Source organism: Symphalangus syndactylus, chromosome 7, assembly GCF_028878055.3.
Source record: "Symphalangus syndactylus isolate Jambi chromosome 7, NHGRI_mSymSyn1-v2.1_pri, whole genome shotgun sequence".
NCBI classification, from domain to species: Eukaryota; Metazoa; Chordata; class Mammalia; order Primates; family Hylobatidae; genus Symphalangus; species Symphalangus syndactylus.
In genome coordinates, this window is record NC_072429.2 from 51,321,699 (window position 1) to 51,341,342 (window position 19,644).

Below are 19,644 nucleotides of genomic sequence, written 5' to 3' on the forward strand. Positions count from 1 at the left end.
CATGGAGAAACCCCATCTCTACTAAAAATACAAAATTAGCTGGGCGTGGTGGCGCATGCCTCTAATCCCAGTTACTCGGGAGGCTGAGGCAGGAGAATTGCTTGAACCCGGGAGTCGGAGGTTGCGGTGAGCCGAGATCGTGCCATTGCACTCCAGCCTGGGCAACAAGAGTGAAGCTCAGTCTCAAAATAAATAAATACATACATACATACATAAAATAAAATAAATGATTTTTAATAATCAGAGATTATTCCTATTATGTACCTATTCTTTCTTATAGTGAAGCAAGATAGTATTAAAATATCCACATTTATTAAATATAGATAGATTCAAGGAATCCATGTATTGTTTTAAATAATTCAAAATAATTCAAAATGTCATACCACATTTATGATTCATTAAAATAATTATAAGATGTGATCAATGACAGCTAAGTGTTTTCTGAATAAGAACTTTCCAGAAGTGATGACTCATGATATTAAAAAAGTACTTAAGGCAATGAGAAAAGCAGTTCCCCTTTTTCATGAAGTACAAATAAGAAAATAGAATGGTATTTTAAGAAGCTCATAACAAATGGGTTTTCTTTTTCATTTAAGCTCTGAAAATATATGTAAAGAAATGACCTATAAAAATGAATATGTAAACCAGTACTTAAATTTAATGAGTATTTTTAAGCCAAAGAACAGAGATTTTCTTAATATCCTAAAAGCAGAGGCTTTCCCACAACTCCTCTCATTTCTTTCTTTCACCATTCTCCTGCCTCAGCCTCCTGAGTAGCTGGGACTATAGGCGCCCGCCACCATGTCTGGCTAATTTTTTTGTATTTTTAGTAGAGACAGGGTTTCACCGTGTATTAGCTAGGATGGTCTCGATCTCCTGACCTCGTGATCCACCCACCTCAGCCTCCCAAAGTGCTGGGATTACAGGCGTGAGCCACCGCGCCTGGTCTTTTTTTTTTTTTTTTTGAGACAGGCTCTCACTGTATCACCCAGGCTAGAGTGCAGTGGCGCTATCTTGGCTCACTGAAACCTCTGCCTCCTGAGCACAAGCAATCCTCCCACCTCAACCTCCCAAGCAGTTGAGACTATAGGTGCACCATCACCATGCCTAGCTAATTTTTATATCTTTTGGTAGAGATGGGGTTTCGCCATGTTGTCCAGGTTGGTCTCAAACTCCTGGGCTCAAGAAATCCACCTGCCTTGGCCTCCCAAAGTGCTGGGATTACAGATGTGAGCTACCACACCCAGCCCCTCGCATTTCTTTTTCTTTCTTTTTTTTTTTTTTTTTTTTGAGATGGAATCTCACTCTGTTGCCCAGGCTGGAGTGCAGTGGCATGATCTCAACTCACTGCAACCTCTGCCTCCCTGGTTCAAGTGATGCTCATTGCCTTAGCCTCCTGAGTAGCTGGGACTACAGGCACGTGCCACCACACCTGGCTATCACATTTCTTAAGACTAAATATGAACCAATCCTCATCAAAGAATAATGCCTAGCAATTGCCTGTTTACATATTCTTCTATCCCACTAAACTCTACATTCTTTGAGGGCAGGATTGGATAGTATCTCTAGCACCTAGATAAATAGGTGCCTGGCTCAGGCTGGGGCAAAATAAACGTCTTAAGCAGAGAACTAGGAAGGAAGGGAGGACATTTTTAAAGTGAGCGATGTTAGATTGTTATAAGAATTTTCCAGAAAGGAAGGCATTATATCAGAAATGTACATACATTTTATCTGTAAAACATTTCCAGATATGTACAAAGGACAGCATTGGCAATAAACACTAATTGCAAAGTTGACTATCATGATAGCCATTATTGACTCATCTCTTCTTGAATTTGCAGAATTTCAAATGTCACAGTAAAAACTGATTCAGTATGTTACTTCCATATAGTAGAAGATGCACTGGGAATCAAGGTAGGCTGAATGTATAGAAAAGAATTCCTTTTTTATCCCAAACCCAAGAAATCTGAAGGTAATTTTTTCACCTCCCATATTTAGAGATTTACACACACACACATACACACACACACACCCCAAAAACTATTTCCGGGCAGAGGCTGATACTCAGTTGCCATGTACCAAGACAGTCATTCTATTTTGTACATACTTAATATAATTTGGCCATTATTATTATTATATTCCAACTCTTGAAACCATGTCTCATATCTTTATATTTCTGCATCTATATATAAACATATCTAAATTATCTCAAATTCCTCACTTGCTGGCCTTTCTGAATAAATCAATCATCTCTAATTTCAAAAGCAAACTATTCTTCCTAGAAAAATTACTAAAATTGATATAACATTATCAAATCACTGATTTGAACCAAATTATCTCAATCTCAAATCCTCCTTAAATTCAAAGAAAAGCAAATCACGTTTCATATGAAATTCAGAAATTAAGCAACTGGTCTAGCAACTCCATTCTTGCTCACATTCACCAATAGATGTGTGCCAGAAGTCAACGTCGTACTAGTGAAAAAATAGCAACAACCCAAGTGTCCATCAAGAGAAAAGGAAACTGAATAGCTGAGTTTTTACTGTTATTCTTTGTTTTTGTTTTGTTTTTGTTTTTGTTTTTTGAGACAGGGACTCACTCTGTAGCTCAGACTGGAGTGTAGTGGGTAGAGATGGAGTTTCACCATGTTAGCCAGGCTGGTCTCGAACTCCAGGCCTCGTGATCTGCCCACCTTGGCATCCCAAAGTGCTGGGATTATAGGTGTGAGCCACCGCACCCGGCCAAAAATAACTTTTCTATAAGATGAAACAAGTCCAATTTTGCCTATTTTGACGTATATTGACCGAATAATTTTCTGAATAATGCAATATGGATCCATCCCTTCCACTCTCATATTTTCTTAACCATTCTCTCATAAGCATTCATTCATTTAGAATATCTAGAGATTTAGCCGGGCGTGGTGATGCACGCCTGTAGTCCCAGAGCTACTCAAGCGGCTGAGATGGGAGGATTGATTGAGCCTGGGAGGCGGAGGTTGCAGTGGGTCAAGATAGTGTCACTGCACTCCAGCCTGGGCAACAGAGAGAGATCCTGTCTAAAATAAATAAATAAATAAATAAATAAATAAAATCTAGTGAGAATTTAACAGGAAATAATTTAATATCAAAATCAGAAGTCCCTAATGGCCAACTCTGACATGACAAATTTCAAATTGATGAGTCCACCATCTTTTTAAAAGTAACTCAAAGTGATGACAACAGTATGTAGGCAATTTTCAAAATTAAAATTGATGAGCCTACTCCTTCTACTTGTCAGGATAGAGAGTTTATTGATCTCTAAATCAGTGGTGTTAGAAGGAAATGTGAATCCAAGGCACTGCTGGCCTGGTCCTGTGGGTTCCTCGCCAGCAAATGAGCACGAGGTCAGGTCCAGGAGGATCGAGATGCTGGTGATGTCGGTAACAGCAGGGATGACACATGGCCCACAGGCAGGATGAGCCCAGCATATTAATAGTGCATTAACATAAGAAGGAAAAATCTATCAAGGCTTGACATATTTATAAATTCCCCTAGGTAATACCCAAAGCTCGAGTAGCTTAGCAAACAAATTATTTCAAAACTGGAGTTCCCTCCAGCAACTCACTGTTGTTTTTATAGGTTGCCAGTTCAGCACAGTCAGGGATCAATTCTTTAGAAACCTATGAGCATAAATAAATACTACTTTAGTGGCAGTATTTTTTAAATTCACCAAAACGATCTCCAAATTAAATCTTCTAAGAATGAGAAGAAAGGATTTATATTATATAATTTTCTACTGCTAGCTTTGACTCAGCAGAACATCCTGAGTAAGTAGGAGGCAGAGTAGGAGGAAAAGGCAGTGTGTTAGATGCTTCACATACCTCAATAACAAGAGCTGAGCCTGGTGCTGAGGCCTTTACAGGCATTACCTCATGTAATCCCAATAAGGAAAACCTTATGAACTCTCCATTGGACAGATGTGGAAAGTGAAACATTAAGTAACTCACTGAGATTCACAGTTAGTGATCCACAGTGTGAGAATTCAAGCCCAGGCCTGTCCAACACTAACGCTTGTGTTCTGTCTGCTGTGCTACACAGAAAAGCACATTGCATCATTTTTAACAGAGACTTAACAAATCAAATAGACTTTTAAAAAATGAGATTACTAAGTGGCTAAAAGTTTAAAAGATAAGGAAGATTTTTAGCTTTATATTAAACTGGTACAAAATGGCGGCATAATGGGACCTTGTCCCTACAAAAAAATTAAAAACTAGCCAGGCGTGGTGGCGCACACCTGTAGTCCCAGCTACTCAGGAGGCTGGGATGGGAGGATCACTTGAGCCCAGGAGGTCAAGGCTGCAGTGAGCTGAGATCACATCACTGCACTCTGGCCTGAGTGACAAAGTGAAAACCTGTCTCAAAAAAAAAATGGCAAAAGAAAAGTCATTTAAGTCTAAATGATCACACATAGGACCATTCTTTCATAATATGGCACCATACCAGATCTTGGTCTCCTTTAGTTCTCCTGCAAGTCTAGCCCTGGACTTTCTAAAACAGGCATTCTGTACCATATATTCAGAAAACTGTGTGGCTGTTTAAACTACTTGAAGATAGTCTTTTATTCTAAGTAATTACTTGGTAAGAAACTTGACAGAAGTTGCTGTGATGGAAAAACCATGGTTCTATGCTCAAAAACAACAACAACAAAAACATTAAAATGAGGTTAGGGAATAAAAGTCTATTTTAAAAATAAACCTCACACCTTAATACCATGAGAACAACTTTCAGAAAGCTACATTCAGCATTCTTTGAATTATGAATCTTCTCCTGATGTCATACTCTGGATATTTGAATTGGCCATGAAAGATCAACAAACACTAGCCTGTCAAAATCTAAAATTACCATGGGGAAAAAAACGTTTTTTTTTTGAAATGAGAAATTCTAAAAGGCAATTTACAATCTATATAATACCCTTTCTATACCCTCTGGAAAACAGTATGCCAGTGAATACTTCCATCAGGATTTCATCTTTGTAAATACATTAACATTGACTAATTAGGTGTCAACAGCCTTGAGTAGAAGAAACATTAGCATAGTCTCTCCATTTAAAAAATATATATTTTTTAGGCCCACATGAGGGCTCACACCTGTAATCCCAGTGCCTTTCAAGACAAAGGTGGGAGGATCACTTGAGGCCAGGAGTTCAAAACCAACCTCGGCAACATAGCGAGACCTGGTCTCTAAAAAAAAAAATTAAGAAAAATTAGCCAGGTGTAGTATGGTGCGTGCCTATAGTCCCAGTCACTCAGGAAGTTGAGGTGGGAGGATCTCTTGAGCCCAGGAGTTCAGAGCTGCAGTGAACTATGATTATGCTACTGCACTCCAGTCTGGGTGACAGAATGAGATTTTGCCATTAAAAAAAAAAATGTAGAGACAGGATCTTGCTCTGTTGCCAGGCTGTTCTCAAACTCCTGGCCTCAAGCAATCCTCTCATTTCACCACCCACTTCCCCTCCCTGAGTAACTGGGACTACAGGTGTGAGCTACCATGCCCAGCTCTCTCCATTTTAAATGATGCAGACAGAGAAACTGATCAGTTGAAAGGTTCAGGAAATGACTTGTTTTAAAATGTTGGCAAAAAGATGTTTCATCTTTTCTCTCAGAATTCCCCTCAAAACAAGAGGGAAAATGCAAAAGAAAAGAAAAAGTCCACACTATCTGAAGACAGAAAGCCAATGGAAGAGTGGAGAACAGGCAGACGGTACAGGGCGAAACCTAAGAGCCTGCAGAGAACACCAGACAGGAATGAGCTAACCTAATCTGCAGAATTGGAGAAAAGGCCCAGAATTTGATGCAACGGGCAAGAGATAAGAGGCTGCTTTGCTAGAAAACCTGAATAGTCCTGGAGAAAATAGCTGCTGCTGCTATAATCTATGGCAGTCCCTATCAAAAAAGCTGGCTCAGCTTTAATAAGTCTGCTATGGCTTGAACATTTTGTCCCCTCCAAATCCAAGTTGAAACTTAATCCCCTAAGCAAAGGTTTTGGGAGGTGGGCTCTTTTAGGAGGTGTTTAGGACTAATGCCACTAAAAAAAGGGCTCGCAGGAGAGGGTTTACTGTCTTCCACTAACTCTTTTGCCATATGAGGACACAGTATTCCTCCCTTCTGGAGAATGCAGCATTCAGAGCAGCATCTTGGAAGCAGAGACCAGATACCAAACCTGCTGGCACGTTGTTCTTGGACTTCCCAGCCTCCAGAACTGTGAGAAATAAATTTCTGTTCCTTATAAGTTACCCAGTCTCAGACATTCTGCTATAGCAGCAGCACAAATGCACTAAGATAAAGTCCCACCCAGATACAAAAAACTTTTACTCAGTTTGTTTGTTGTTGTTGTTGTTTTGTTTTGTTTTGTTTTTTGAGACAGAATCTCTCTCTGTCGCCCAGGCTGGAGTGCAGTGGTGCGATCTCAGCTCACTACAAGCTCCTCCTCCCAGGTTCATGCCATTCTCCTGCCTCAGCCTCCCGACTAGCTGGGACTACAGGTGCCCGCCACCACACCTGGCTAATTTTTGTTGTATTTTTTAGTAGAGACGGGGTTTCACCAAGTTAGCCAGGATGGTCTTGATCTCCTGACCTTGTGATCCACCCGCCTCAGCCTCCCAAAGTGCTGGGATTACAGGTGTGAGCCACTGTGCCGGCCAACTGTTACTCAGTTTTTAACAAATTCTTTTAATGTTTCATTCCTAAATAATCATCAGGCACTTGAGGAAAACCTCTAACATAAGGGACCAAAGTGAAAACAAACAAACAAAACAATGAAACAAAAAAACGAGAATAAATAAAATCAGGAAATAGAATGCTAGGAATAGACAAATGGGTTTTGTCTATTAAAAGAAAAACCAATTTTCATAGAGATAGAAGGTATATGTATGAAACACGAACAAGAAACTTTAAAAAAATGAAAGACTAAAAAAGCACAGAGAATAAGAAAGACCTCTTAGAAACTAAAACTTACAGTTAGAACAAAAACCTCAATAGTAATGTTGGCAAGTAAAGTTGACAAAGTCTTACAGAAAACAGACAAAAAATGCCAAGGTTGGCAAGAGGAAAAAAACTAAGAAAATTGAAGGACCAATCCAAAAGGTCCCACACACAACTAATAAAAAATCTAGAAAGAAAAAAGGCTGGGCGTGGTGGCTCATGCCTGTAATCCCAGCGCATTGCAAGGCCAAGGCGGGTGGATGATTTAAGGTCAGGGGTACAAGACCAGCCTGGCCAACATGGTGAAACCCTATCTCCACTAAAATAACAAAAATTAGCCAGGCATAGTGGCATGCCTGTAATCCCAGCTGCTCAGGAGGCTGAGGCAGGAGAATCATTTGAACCTGGGAGGCGGAAGTTGCAGTGAGCTGAGATCACGCCATTGCCTGGGCAAAAAGAGCGAAACTCCGTCTCAAACAAAAACAAACACAAAAATTACATTAGCACTTAACAATGAACATAGTGGACAAAGGAGCACCCTAGTTACTATATGAAGTGGGGAGGGTGGAATATTTACAGCCTGAGTGAGAAGTCCCTGTCCTTAAGTACTATATAACGTAATTGCAGAGTGATAGATAGGATATGGACTGGTATTTTTCAAATTATTTGACCAAGACCCACAGTATGAAATACATTTTACATTATAAGCCAGAAGCATTTTACATGGTGAGCCAGAAGTGCAACAAAAGTGCCATGAAACAATATTATCTCTTTTTTATATACATTTTGATATTTTCAAGTTTCTTTTATTACAGGCTTTTAAATGCTGCTAACAACCCACTAAATTGACTTCATGAGTCACTAATGGGTTGCCACCCACAGTTTTAAAAACACTGCAAAAAACTATGGTCTCTTCTATTAAAAAGAAAAAATAAAACACTTCCTGAGTAGAGAATTGGTGGAGGCAGGGAGGATGGCAAGAAAATTACAGACTTGGTAGAATTACAGACTGATAGGCAGTGAATGGGAAAAAGGCTGTTACAGGTGAAGGGAAGGTAAGTAAAGTCTCAAAAGCAGGAAAACAAAGTGTGTGCTAAAGGCATAGCAGAGAAAATGGTAAGTCTGACTGAAGGAGAGGAGTGGAAAATGGAGACAGAAAGGCAGGATGGGAGACTAACCATGAAAGGTCATAGACTTGACCAATATGCTGAGTCTGATCTTACTCCAACAGCAATGGAGATACAAAAAATGTGGGGCAGTGGTATGCCAGCAAACTGCAGTGATGTCTATATCATCTCATAAAGACTGACTTATTAATTTTATATGCATAAAAATTACATAAATTAAAAATACAGAGCCAGGCATGGTGGCTCATGCCCCTAATTCCAGTGCTTTGGGAGGCCGAGGTGGGAGGATCACTTACAGCCAAGAATTCAAGATCAGCCTGGGCAACATAGTGAGACCTCATCTTTACAAAAAATATCAAAATCTGCCAGACATGGTGGCATACATCTGTAGTCCCAGCTATTCAGGAGGCTGAGGTGGGAAGATCCCTTGGGGCCAAGAGTTTGGGGCACAGTGAGCCATGATCATGCCACTGCACTCCAGCCTGCACAACAGAGTGAGACCCTGTCTCTAAAAAACAAACAAACAAACAAAAAATTAACGGAGAAATATATAACATGTGACTAGAAATGAAGATAGGTGTTCAGTGAACCAAATGAAGTTCATTTTATTCATTTTGATTTTTTTTCTCCTAAACCTTCATGAAAAAAAAATGATTTGAACAGTTTAGGCCCTGAGGAAAAGAGCAAGCAAGTCTCTGATAAGAAAAAGAGATATCCTTTCTTTCATTTCATGATCTATTATGGTAATACAGATAGCTCTTTGTACCTAAGATTCAGCCTTAAGAAACTTTGCACTTTTTTAAGCATGTGGGGCTCTTTTCCCACTAGGTTTTTGTACTTGATGTTCCTTTGACTTGTAATGTACTTCCCAAGGATTGACATCAAACTAGACGTCACTGAGTTTGAGAAACCTGATCCCAAGGTTAGATCAGATGCCCCTGCTAAGGGGCCCTGGGGCACTGCCCCCATCCTAGCACCTTTTACCTTAGATTATAATTGTTTATTTACCTGTACAATAAGACCATAACTTCCTTGAGGACAGAGGCTATGTTGATCTTGATTATTACCAAAGCCCCATCTATGGTACTGTGCCTATCCCTTGGGGGACACTCAATAAATATTTGGTGAATACAAAGCTTTTGTTTAGTGCACCAACATATAATTTTATTTTTTTCTTATTTTTTTGAATTTTTAATACAGACAGGGTCTCACTATGTTGCCCAGGCTGGTCTCAAACTCCTAGGCTCAAGCAATCTGCCTGCTTCGGTCTCCCAAAGTGCTGGGATTACAGGTATGAGCCACTGTACACAGCCCCACCAACACATAATTTTTTTTTTTTTTTTTTGAGATGGAGTCTTGCTCTGTTGCCCAGGCTGGAGTGCAGCGGTGTGATCTCAGCTCACTGCAACCTCCACCTCCCAGGTTCAAGCAATTCTCATGCCTCAGAGGCCTCCCAAGTAGCTGGGATTATAGATGCCCACCACCACATGTGGCTTTTTGTATTTTTGGTAGAGACAGGGTTTCACTATGTTGGTCAGGCTGGTCTCAAACTCCTCACCTCAAATGATCCGCCCACCTAGGCCTCCCAAAGTGTTGCAATTACAGGCATGAGCCACCGTGCCTGGCCCCAACATGTAATTTTAAAGTCTATACTCTGAGACTAAAGCTTAGACTTGAAAAGTCAAAATCTGCTCCAAGAAAGAGCAGCCAATTTGTACTCCCTGCCTACTCTGCCTATTAAGTAAACTGATCAAACTGTCTAGACTTACTCTGTAGAAAGTCTACCCAAAATTAAGTTAAATAAGTAAGGCAAGCTGAGGAGTTTGGACTTGAACTAATAAAGGACTATTGTGGGTTAAGAAAGGTAGGCATGCAATTAAAACAGGGCTTTAAGAAGATTAGTCTCTTCCGGTATGCAGGATAGAATGGGGGAAATTTTTTCCTCCATTTTTCTTCAGCCTACTTTTTTTTTTTTTTTTTGAGTCAGAGTCTCACCGTCTCCCAGGCTGAAGTGCAGTGGTGCAATCTCGGCTCACCACAACCTCCACCGCCCAGGTTCGAGTGATTCCTTCGTCTCATCCTCCTGAGTAGCTGGGACTACAGGCGTGCACCACCACACCTGGCTAATTTTTGTATTTTTAGTACAGATAGGGTTTCGCCATGTTGGCCAGGCTGGTCTTGAACTCCTGACCTCAGGTGATCCACCCACCTCGGCCTCCCAAAGTGCTGGGATTACAGGTGTGAGCCACTGCGCCTGGCCTCAGCCTACTTTTTAAGGTGTGAGCAGATGACCATACTAACATGAGCAATCAAGCACAAAGGCTGAGTTTGCATGAACAGAGCTTAGTATTCATTAGCTCAACAAATATTTTTGAGGTGTTACTATGTTCCATGAACTGCACTATATTATAATAAAAAATCATAAACTATAAGCTGACATATAATGAAATGGATAAAAATTGCTGAGACTCAAGCTATATTAATGTGTCTGGTATAGTAACGGAAGTCAATGATGCTTAAGTACAAATGAGAAAGAAACCATATAAAATGATGGAACTTAACATTATTTTCATAGAACCAAATCGCATTTTTCTTATTCTTTTTTAAATTTGTTAATGTTTCTGTATCAATAAGTAATTTTAATGACAACTATGACTCCCACCTCTAGAGATGAGCTGAATGTGCCTTAGGGAGTTGCAGACTTCCTTATGGACTACAGGAGTATAGAGAATGACATCTGAAAGAGATAATTCTGGTACAAAAATGTGTGCTATTGTTTCTATGAGGTTTGTCCCCACCAAAATTTATGTGGAAATTTAACTGTCAGTGTAACTGATACGGTTTGGCCACGTCCCCACCCAAATCTCATCTTGAATTGTAGTTCCCATAATCCCCACATGTTGTGGGAGGGACCCAGTGGTAGGTAATTGGATCATGGGGGCAGTTTCCCACATGCTGTTCTCATGATAGTAAGTAAGTGGATAAGTTCTCACGAGACCTGATGGTTTTATAAGGGGCTTCCCCCTTCGCTCAGTTCTCATTCTTCTCTCCCCTGATGCCATGTGAAGAAGGACATGTTTGCTTTCCCTTCCACCATGATTGTAAGGTTCCTGAGGCCTCCCAACCATGCTGAACTGTGAGTCAATTAAACCTCTTTCCTTTATAAATTACCCAGTGTAATTTATTACACTGGGTACGGTGGCTCATGTCTGTAATCCCAGCACTTTGGGCGGCTGAGGCAGGCAGATTACCTGAGGTCAGCAGTTTAAGATCAGCCTGGCCAACATGGTGAAACCCCGTCTTTACTAAAAATACAAAAAATTATCTGGGCCTGGTGGCAGGCGCCTCTAATTCCAGCTAGTTGAGAGGCTGAGGCAGGAGAGTTGTTTGAACCCAGGAGGCAGAGGTTGCAGTGAGCCGAGATCGTGCCATTGCATTCCAGCCTGGGCAACAAGAGTGAAACTCTGTCTCAAAAAATAAATAAATAAATAAATAAATAAATAAATAAATAAATAAATAAATTTGTGTGGTATTGAGTGGGTTCTTGCTCTCACAAGACTGGATTAGTTCTCTTGGGAATGGATTACTTCCCACAAGAGCAGCTTGTTATAAAGTAAGGACATCCTTCATATTTGGCTCCTTTTCACGCGTCTGCTTCCCCTTCAACCTTCCACCATGTTATAAAGCAGCAAGAAAACTCTTGTCAGAATCCAGTGCCACGTCCTTGAACTTCCCAGCCTTCAGAACAATGGGCCAAATCAAATAAAGAGGTTTCTCTTTTCTTTATAAATTACCTAGCCTCAACCATTCTGTTACAGCAAGACAAAATGAACTACAGCAATTTGTTAAGATAGATGTATCCAGAGGTGGGACAGTGGGAACACAGGGGAAAGGCAAGTATTTCAGTTTTGGGAGGCAGCATACGAAGGGTAAAAATGGTTACAGGAAAGATGTCCTAAAGAAAGTGGCTCTAGGCCGGGCGCAGTGGCTCACACCTGTAATCCCAGCACTTTGGGAGGCCAAGGCAGGCAGATCACGAGGTCAGAAGATTGAGACCATCCTGGCTAACATGGTGAAACTCCGTCTCTACTAAAAATACAAAAAAAAATTAGCCGGGTGTGGTGGCAGGTGCCTGTAGTCCCAGCTACTCAGGAGGCTGAGGCAGGAAAATGGTGTGAACCCGGGAGGCGGAGCTTGCAGTGAGCTGAAATCACACCACTGCACTCCAGCTTGGGTGACAGAGCGAGACTCCGTCTCAAAAAAAAAAAAAAAGAAAGCGGATCTTGAGCCAGTTCTGCCTAGTGAACAACAGAAGGACAGTATTCCAGGCACAAGTGGGGTTCATTAGCATAGTCTGTGCAGAAGTAACTGCCATTGTTGGAGCTGAGAGCATAAGCCTGGGAATGCCAGTAGATAAGCAGAAGTCAGAGGATCACAATGTGGCTAACGAGCCATGCTAAGGATGTTGGACTTGATCTTGCAGGAAATGAAGATGGTATTTATGCATAGGAATGACAATGGTCACATCTGCACTTTAGAGCACTTTTAAAGCAATATGGAGAATGGGGGTGTCAAGATTAAGTATAGAGATATCATTTAAGAGGGGGCCACTGAAAGATACAGAAAATCATGAGGGTTTCAAAATACTATGGTAGAAATGGTACAGATGGGATAGACTTGAGAAATATTTACCAAGTAAAATCAGGAGAGCTTTGTAAATGATGAAATACAGGTAGTAAAGGAGACCAAGAAGTCTAGAATGCCTCTCAGGTTTCTGGGTGGATGATGAGACCATAAATTGAAGACGGACAGTAAAAGGAAAATGAAATTGGTGAAAATATGGGGGTGGAACATCAGGAGAATAGTAGAGACAATATATTTTGTTTTATCAATGTTGAATTTGAACTACCTGTGGGGTAGAACTATATTAAGCTAGCTATCTAGTATTAGACAATTAGACATACCACTCTGAAGGATAAAAGATAAAGGTCCGGGGCTGGGTGCAGTGGCTCACACCTATAATTCCAGCACTTTGGGAGGCCAAGGTGGGCGGATGGCCTGAGGTCGGGAGCTCAAGACCAGCTTGGGCAACATGATGAAACCTCATCTCTAGTAAAGCACAAAAAATTAGCCAGGCGTGGCGGCGTGTGCCTGTAGTCCCAGCTACTCTGGAGGCTGAGGCAAGGGAATCGCTTGAACCTGGGAGGTGGAGGCTGCAGTGAGCCGAGATCATGCCACTTCACTCCAGCCTGGGCAACAGAGCGAGACTCTGTCTCAAAAAAAAAAAAAAAAGATAAAGGGGTCTGGGTCCAGGTAGGAGCCATGCATCTGCTAATCCACATGAGATGCATATAATACAGCCTGAAGACTAGCTTTAATCGTTCAAAGAGAGCTAGTGTAGCCCAAAGAAAGGGCAATAGGCTAAAGTCAGATACCTGAGGTTCAATGTTGGAGGAATGGGCTTATCACCTAATATCAGGAGTCATCTTTAAAGAATTTTCCTCTGCTATTATTCAGAATTCTTCCTTATTGCTTCTCAGAATTTTTTCTTTTTTTAAGAGATGAGGTCTCACCATGTTGCCCAAGCTGGTCTCGAACTCCTGAGCTTAGGCGATCCTCCTGCCTCAGCCTCCCAAAGTGCTGGGATTATAGGCATAAACCACCACACCTGGCTGGCTTCTTAGGATTTAATGAAGAAAAAGTTGTGTTATATACCTTCCTTTGAAATAATTAACAGAGAAACAAAGTCAAGGCAATAAAATTTTATCTATTAAGAATATCGGGCCAGGTGTGGTAGCTCACGCCTGTAAAAAAAAAAAAAAAAAAAAAAAAAAAAAAAAAAAATGAATATTATTGGTTGGGCACATTGGCTCTTGCCTGTAATCCCAATACTTTGGGAGGCCAAAACAAGAGGAGCCCTTGAACCCAGGGGTTCAAGATCAGCCTGGGGAACATAGCAGGGCCTCTTCTCTACTAAATATTTTTTTTTTTAATTTTTTAAAAGTAGCTGGGTGGGCCGGGCACAGTGGCTTATGTCTGTAATCCCAGCACTTTGGGAGGCCGAGGCGGGTGGATCACCTGAGGTCGGGAGTTCAAGACCAGCCTGACCAACATGGAGAAACCCTGTCTCTACTAAAAATACAAAATTAGCTGGGCGTGGTGGCACACACCTATAATCCCAGTTACTCGGTAGACTGAAGCAGGAGAATCGCTTGAACCCTGGAGGCAGAGGTTGTGGTGAGCTGAGATTGTGCCTTGCACTCCAGCCTGGGCAACAAGAGTGAAACTCGGTCGCAAAAAAAAAAAAAAAAAGCTGGGCATGGTGGCATATGCCTGTAGTTCCAGCTACTGGGGAGGCTAATGAAGGAGGATTGCTTGAGCCCAGGAGTTCAACGCTGCAGTAGGCTATGATGGCAACGCTGTACTCCAGCCTGGGCAACAGAGCAAGACCTTGTCTCAAAAAATATATATATATTATTAATTACTGACATTTATTGAGCACATACTTTGTTACAAAAATAAAACAGTATTTGCATATAACCTATGCACATCCTCCTATATACTTTAAATCATATCTAGATGACTTAAAATACCTATATACAATGTATATGTTAGGTAAGTAATTGCTGTACTGCATTTATTTGTATTATTTTTATTGTTATATTAATTTTTAAAAATATTTTTAATCTGCATATGCAGAATCCTCAGATATGGAGGACCAACTGTATTCTAAGCTTAATAACAACCCTGTGAGGTATGTCACATTACTATACCTATTCTATAGGTGAAGAAATTCATGATAGATGAACCACCATTCGACCTATAATCTGGGTAAGTCCACAGCCCCCATTCTTAACTACTGTTAAACATAATCCCCCACAGCAGCTAAAAATAGATAATGAGTCACTGAAGCCAACTTGCTACTTCTACACATAACAATGCCTGCATCAATGACGTTCATTTCATTTGTGACCATCTTATAACATGTAAATTTTAGAGACAGTATTCTGTTTTTCATATTATCTCACCAACATTTGGATAGATCTGTTGAGTACCACTGTTCAAAGATTCATCCTTCTTTAATCATAGAAAGAAACATCTAAATTGAAACCTGAGAAGTAAAATTTAATGATATTTTGGATGTAATTCTGAAGGGTTAAGTAAAGAAAAAAAAGAAAATAAGAAAACACAATTTAATGACATTTGAAAAAAAATGGCTTTTTAATGTCAAAATGTCAAGTCTGTAGCTAACTACCTCAGGTGAAATGGGAAAGTGCTTCTTGCTTTTTCATCTATAAAAATAAGTCTGAAACTCTATTTAATACTGTCTATTAAAAAAGGGCTAGATCTGGTAGGTCCTAGAAAGGCTTAGGGGCAAATGCCACATAGGGTAGTATAGAATTGCCCAACAGATACATAGGCTCAGCACAATCACTTACCCAGAAACCTTTTCCAGGGGACCCAAGCTTTATAATTTAACCATTAAAAGCGCATGAGAAGAGACTTCTGCTAAACATATACAACATCCTTTTCATTAAGGATTTGGGAAATCTGTCATTTTAAGAGAGCTATACGCCTGATAGATTCTTCTACTTCTGTACAAACTTACACAATCAACAATAATGATTCGTAGCCACAATTCACTACTTAATTTTGTGTTTTGCAACTTGTTTTCCACTTTTCCTTCCTTTTAAAACTGAACTATATATATCAACAGTCTACACTACTGGCCACTTATCCTCAGGATACATTCCAAGATTGCCAGTGGATGCCTGAAACCACAGATAGTACCAAACCCTACATAGACTATGATTTTCCTATATATACATACCTATGGATAAAGTTTAATTTATAAATCTGGCACAGTAAAAGATTAACAATAACTGATAATAAAGAGAACAATTATAACAACATACAGTAATAAAAGTTATGTGAATGTGGTCTCTTTCAAAACATCTTATTGTACTGTACGCACCTACTTTTTTTTTTTTTTGAGATGGAGTCTTGCTCTGCTGCCCAGGCTGGAGTGCAATGACACAGTCTTGGCTCACTGCAACCTCCACCTCCTGGGTTTAAGCGATTCTCCTGCCTCAGCCTCCTGAGTAGCTGGGATTACAGGCATGCGCCACCACGCCCAGCTAATTTATGTATTTTTAGTAAAGACAAGGTTTCACCATGTTGGCCAGGATGGTCCCGAACTCCTGACCTCAAGTGATCTGCCCTCCTCGGCCTCCCAAAGTGCTGGGATTACAGGTGTGAGTCACTGTGCCTGGTCCTGCACCTACTTTTGACAACAGTTGACCTCCAGTAACTGAACTGCAGAAAGCAACACTATGGATAAGGGGGAATACTGTATATAGAATTATGATAAATGAACTTTAATAGCAAGAATTTAAAATTTTTTTAGAAAACCCACAGTACCTTTGGATGGTTTGCCTCCTACTTTTCTCAGGAAACCTCAAATGAATGTGTAAAGAGTTGGAAAGAAAATTTTAATAGAAGTGGAAAGAAAATTTATTTTGGTTTTCACAATTTTAACAATTTTTACAATTTTTAAGCAAGGTATACCACATAAATAAAATTCCACATAGCATTATTTGAAGCCAAGCACCGGCTTCCTTTAAAAACAAAGATGACTCCTTCCTTCCTTCCTTCCTTCCTTCCTTCCTTCCTTCCTTCCTTCCTTCCTTCCTTTCTTTCTTTCCCTCTCTGGCCCAGGCTACGATCTACTCGCTCGGTTTGCTGCATCGGCTTCCTTTAAAAACAAAGATGACTCCTTCCTTCCTTCCTTCCTTCCTTCCTTCCTTCCTTCCTTCCTTCCTTCCTTCCTTCCCTCCCTCCCTCCCTCCCTCCCTCCTTCCTTTCTTTCTTTCCCTCTCTGGCCCAGGCTACGATCTACTCGCTCGGTTTGCTGCTGCCATCTTGGCCACGCTGGTCGCCAGCTCCTGACGCCGAGTGCTCTGCCCGCCTCGGCCTCCCGAGGTACTGGGACTACAGACGGAGTCTCGCTCACCCAGTGCTCGGTGTTGCCCGGGCTGGAGTGCGGTGGCGTGGTCTGGCCTCGCGGCAGCCTCTACCCCCCGGCCGCCTGCCTTGGCCTGCCAGGGTGCTGGGATTGCAGCCCCTGCCCGGCCGCCGCCCCATCTGGAAGGTGGGGAGCGCCTCTGCCCGGCCGCCCCGTCTGGCAGGTGAGGAGCACCTCTGCCTGGCCGCCCCGTCTGGGAAGTGAGGAGCGCCTCTGCCCGGCCGCCCCATCTGGGAAGTGAGGAGCGCCTCTGCCCGGCCACCCACCGTCTGGGAAGTGAGGAGCGCCTCTGCCCGGCCACCCACCGTCTGGGAAGTGAGGAGCGCCTCTGCCCGGCCACCCCGTCCGGGAAGGGAGGAGCGCCTCTGCCCGGCCACCCACCGTCCGCAAAGTGAGGAGCGCCTCTGCCCGGCCACCCACCGTCTGGGAAGTGAGGAGCGCCTCTGCCCGGCCACCCACCGTCTGGGAAGTGAGGAGCGCCTCTGCCCGGCCACCCACCGTCTGGGAAGTGAGGGGCGCCTCTGCCCGGCCACCCACCGTCTGGGAAGTGAGGGGCGCCTCTGCCCGGCCGCCCCGTCTGGGAAGTGAGGAGCGCCTCTGCCCGGCCGCCCCGTCTGGGAAGTGAGGAGCGCCTCTGCCCGGCCACCCCGTCTGGGAAGTGAGGAGCGCCTCTGCCCGGCCGCCCCGTCTGGGAAGTGAGGGGCGCCTCTGCCCGGCCACCCATCGTCTGGGAAGTGAGGAGCGCCTCTGCCCGGCCTCCCATCGTCTGGGAGGTGAGGAGCGCCTCTGCCTGGCCGCCCCGTCCGGGAGGAAGTGAGGAGCGCCTCTGCCCGGCCGCCCCGTCCGGGAAGAAGTGAGGAGCGCCTCTGCCCGGCCGCCCCGTCCGGGAAGAAGTGAGGAGCGCCTCTGCCCGGCCGCCCCGTCCGGGAAGAAGTGAGGAGCGCCTCTGCCCGGCCGCCCCGTCCGGGAAGAAGTGAGGAGCGCCTCTGCCCGGCCGCCCCGTCCGGGAAGAAGTGAGGAGCGCCTCTGCCCGGCCGCCCCGTCCGGGAAGAAGTGAGGAGCGCCTCTGCCCGGCCGCCCCGTCCGGGAAGAAGTGAGGAGCGCCTCTGCCCGGGCGCCCCGTCCTGGAAGAAGTGAGGAGCGCCTCTGCCCGGCCGCCCCGTCCGGGAAGAAGTGAGGAGCGCCTCTGCCCGGCCGCCCCGTCCGGGAAGAAGTGAGGAGCGCCTCTGCCCGGCCGCCCCGTCCGGGAAGAAGTGAGGAGCGCCTCTGCCCGGCCGCCCCGTCGGTAAGAAGTGAGGAGCGCCTCTGCCCGGCCGCCCCGTCTGGGAAGAAGTGAGGAGCGCCTCTGCCCGGCCGCCCCGTCCGGGAAGAAGTGAGTAGCGCCTCTGCCCGGCCGCCCCATCGGTAAGAAGTGAGGAGCGCCTCTGCCCGGCCGCCCCGTCCGGGAAGAAGTGAGGAGCGCCTCTGCCCGGCCACCCATCGTCTGGGAGGTGAGGAGCGCCTCTGCCCGGCCACCCATCGTCTGGGAGGTGAGGAGCGCCTCTGCCCGGCCACCCATCGTCTGGGAGGTGAGGAGCGCCTCTGCCCGGCCACCCATCGTCTGGAAAGTGAGGAGTGCCTCTGCCCGGCTGCCCCATCTGGGAAGTGAGGAGTGCCTCTGCCCGGCCACCCATCGTCTGGGAGGTGAGGAGTGCCTCTGCCCGGCCACCTATCGTCTGGGAAGAAGTGAGGAGCGTCTCTGCCTGGCCGCCCCGTCTGGGAAGTGAGGAGCCCCTCTGCCCGGCCGCCCCGTGTCTGGGTAGAAGTGAGGAGCTCCTCTGCCTGGCCGCTCCGTCTGGGAGGTCTACCACGGAGGCCAGAAGCAATGTGGGGGCTGGACGTGGTGGCTCACGCCTGTGGTCCCGGCACTCTGGGGGGCGAGGCGGGTTGATCACTTCGGGCTAGGAGTTCGAGACCAGTCTGGCCAACTTGGCGAAACATGAAGAATACAACAGACAAACCAACCAACCAACTCAATGACAACAAAGCAGGTCTACCCTGGAGTCATACTCTAATTTTTTCTATTTTCCTCCCTTTCTGATCCTTTATCCCACTTTCTTTTTCTTCCTCTTCCTTCTCCCTCTTCTTTGTCAAATAGAGGATTGAGTTATTATCACTGATCCATATAAAGTCCCTCTCTCATTTATTTTAACTCCCACCCCCATTTCTATTCCCCGACTTCCCATGTGCAACCTTCCTAATATGTTTGATACGCATCTTTTTGTTTGTATGTATTTTTAGAAAATGTTTATTGTTTTTGTATGCAAAAAAAATTAAAAAAAAAAAAAAAAACTCCAAAAAAAAAAAAACAAAAAAAACAAAGATGACCAATCATGCTGATCCATCTCTAACAATCACACCATACATCATTTCAAAATGGTAAAAAAAAAAAAAAGAAAGAAAGAAAAAGAAAAAAAAAGCATTAAAAAATTGATGTTACTATCAATTTTTACTAGAAATCACACAGATCCAGAAAAAAATACAACAAAAAGCAG

General features: G+C 43.6%; 1 protein-coding gene across 3 annotated transcripts in view; it reads right to left on the bottom strand.

Annotated features, from left to right (window-relative positions):
* The window catches only part of SGK3 (serum/glucocorticoid regulated kinase family member 3), a 150,698-nt gene that overhangs the window by 108,626 nt on the left and 22,428 nt on the right, over positions 1-19,644 (bottom strand). The window contains exon 2 of one of the 3 annotated variants that reach the window (XM_063643253.1): positions 3,604-3,658. The exons of the other annotated variants lie outside the window; for them this stretch is intronic. The gene's annotated coding sequence lies outside the window, so the exon portion shown is untranslated. The remainder of the gene's footprint in view (positions 1-3,603; positions 3,659-19,644) is intronic. 3 annotated transcript variants of the gene reach the window in all.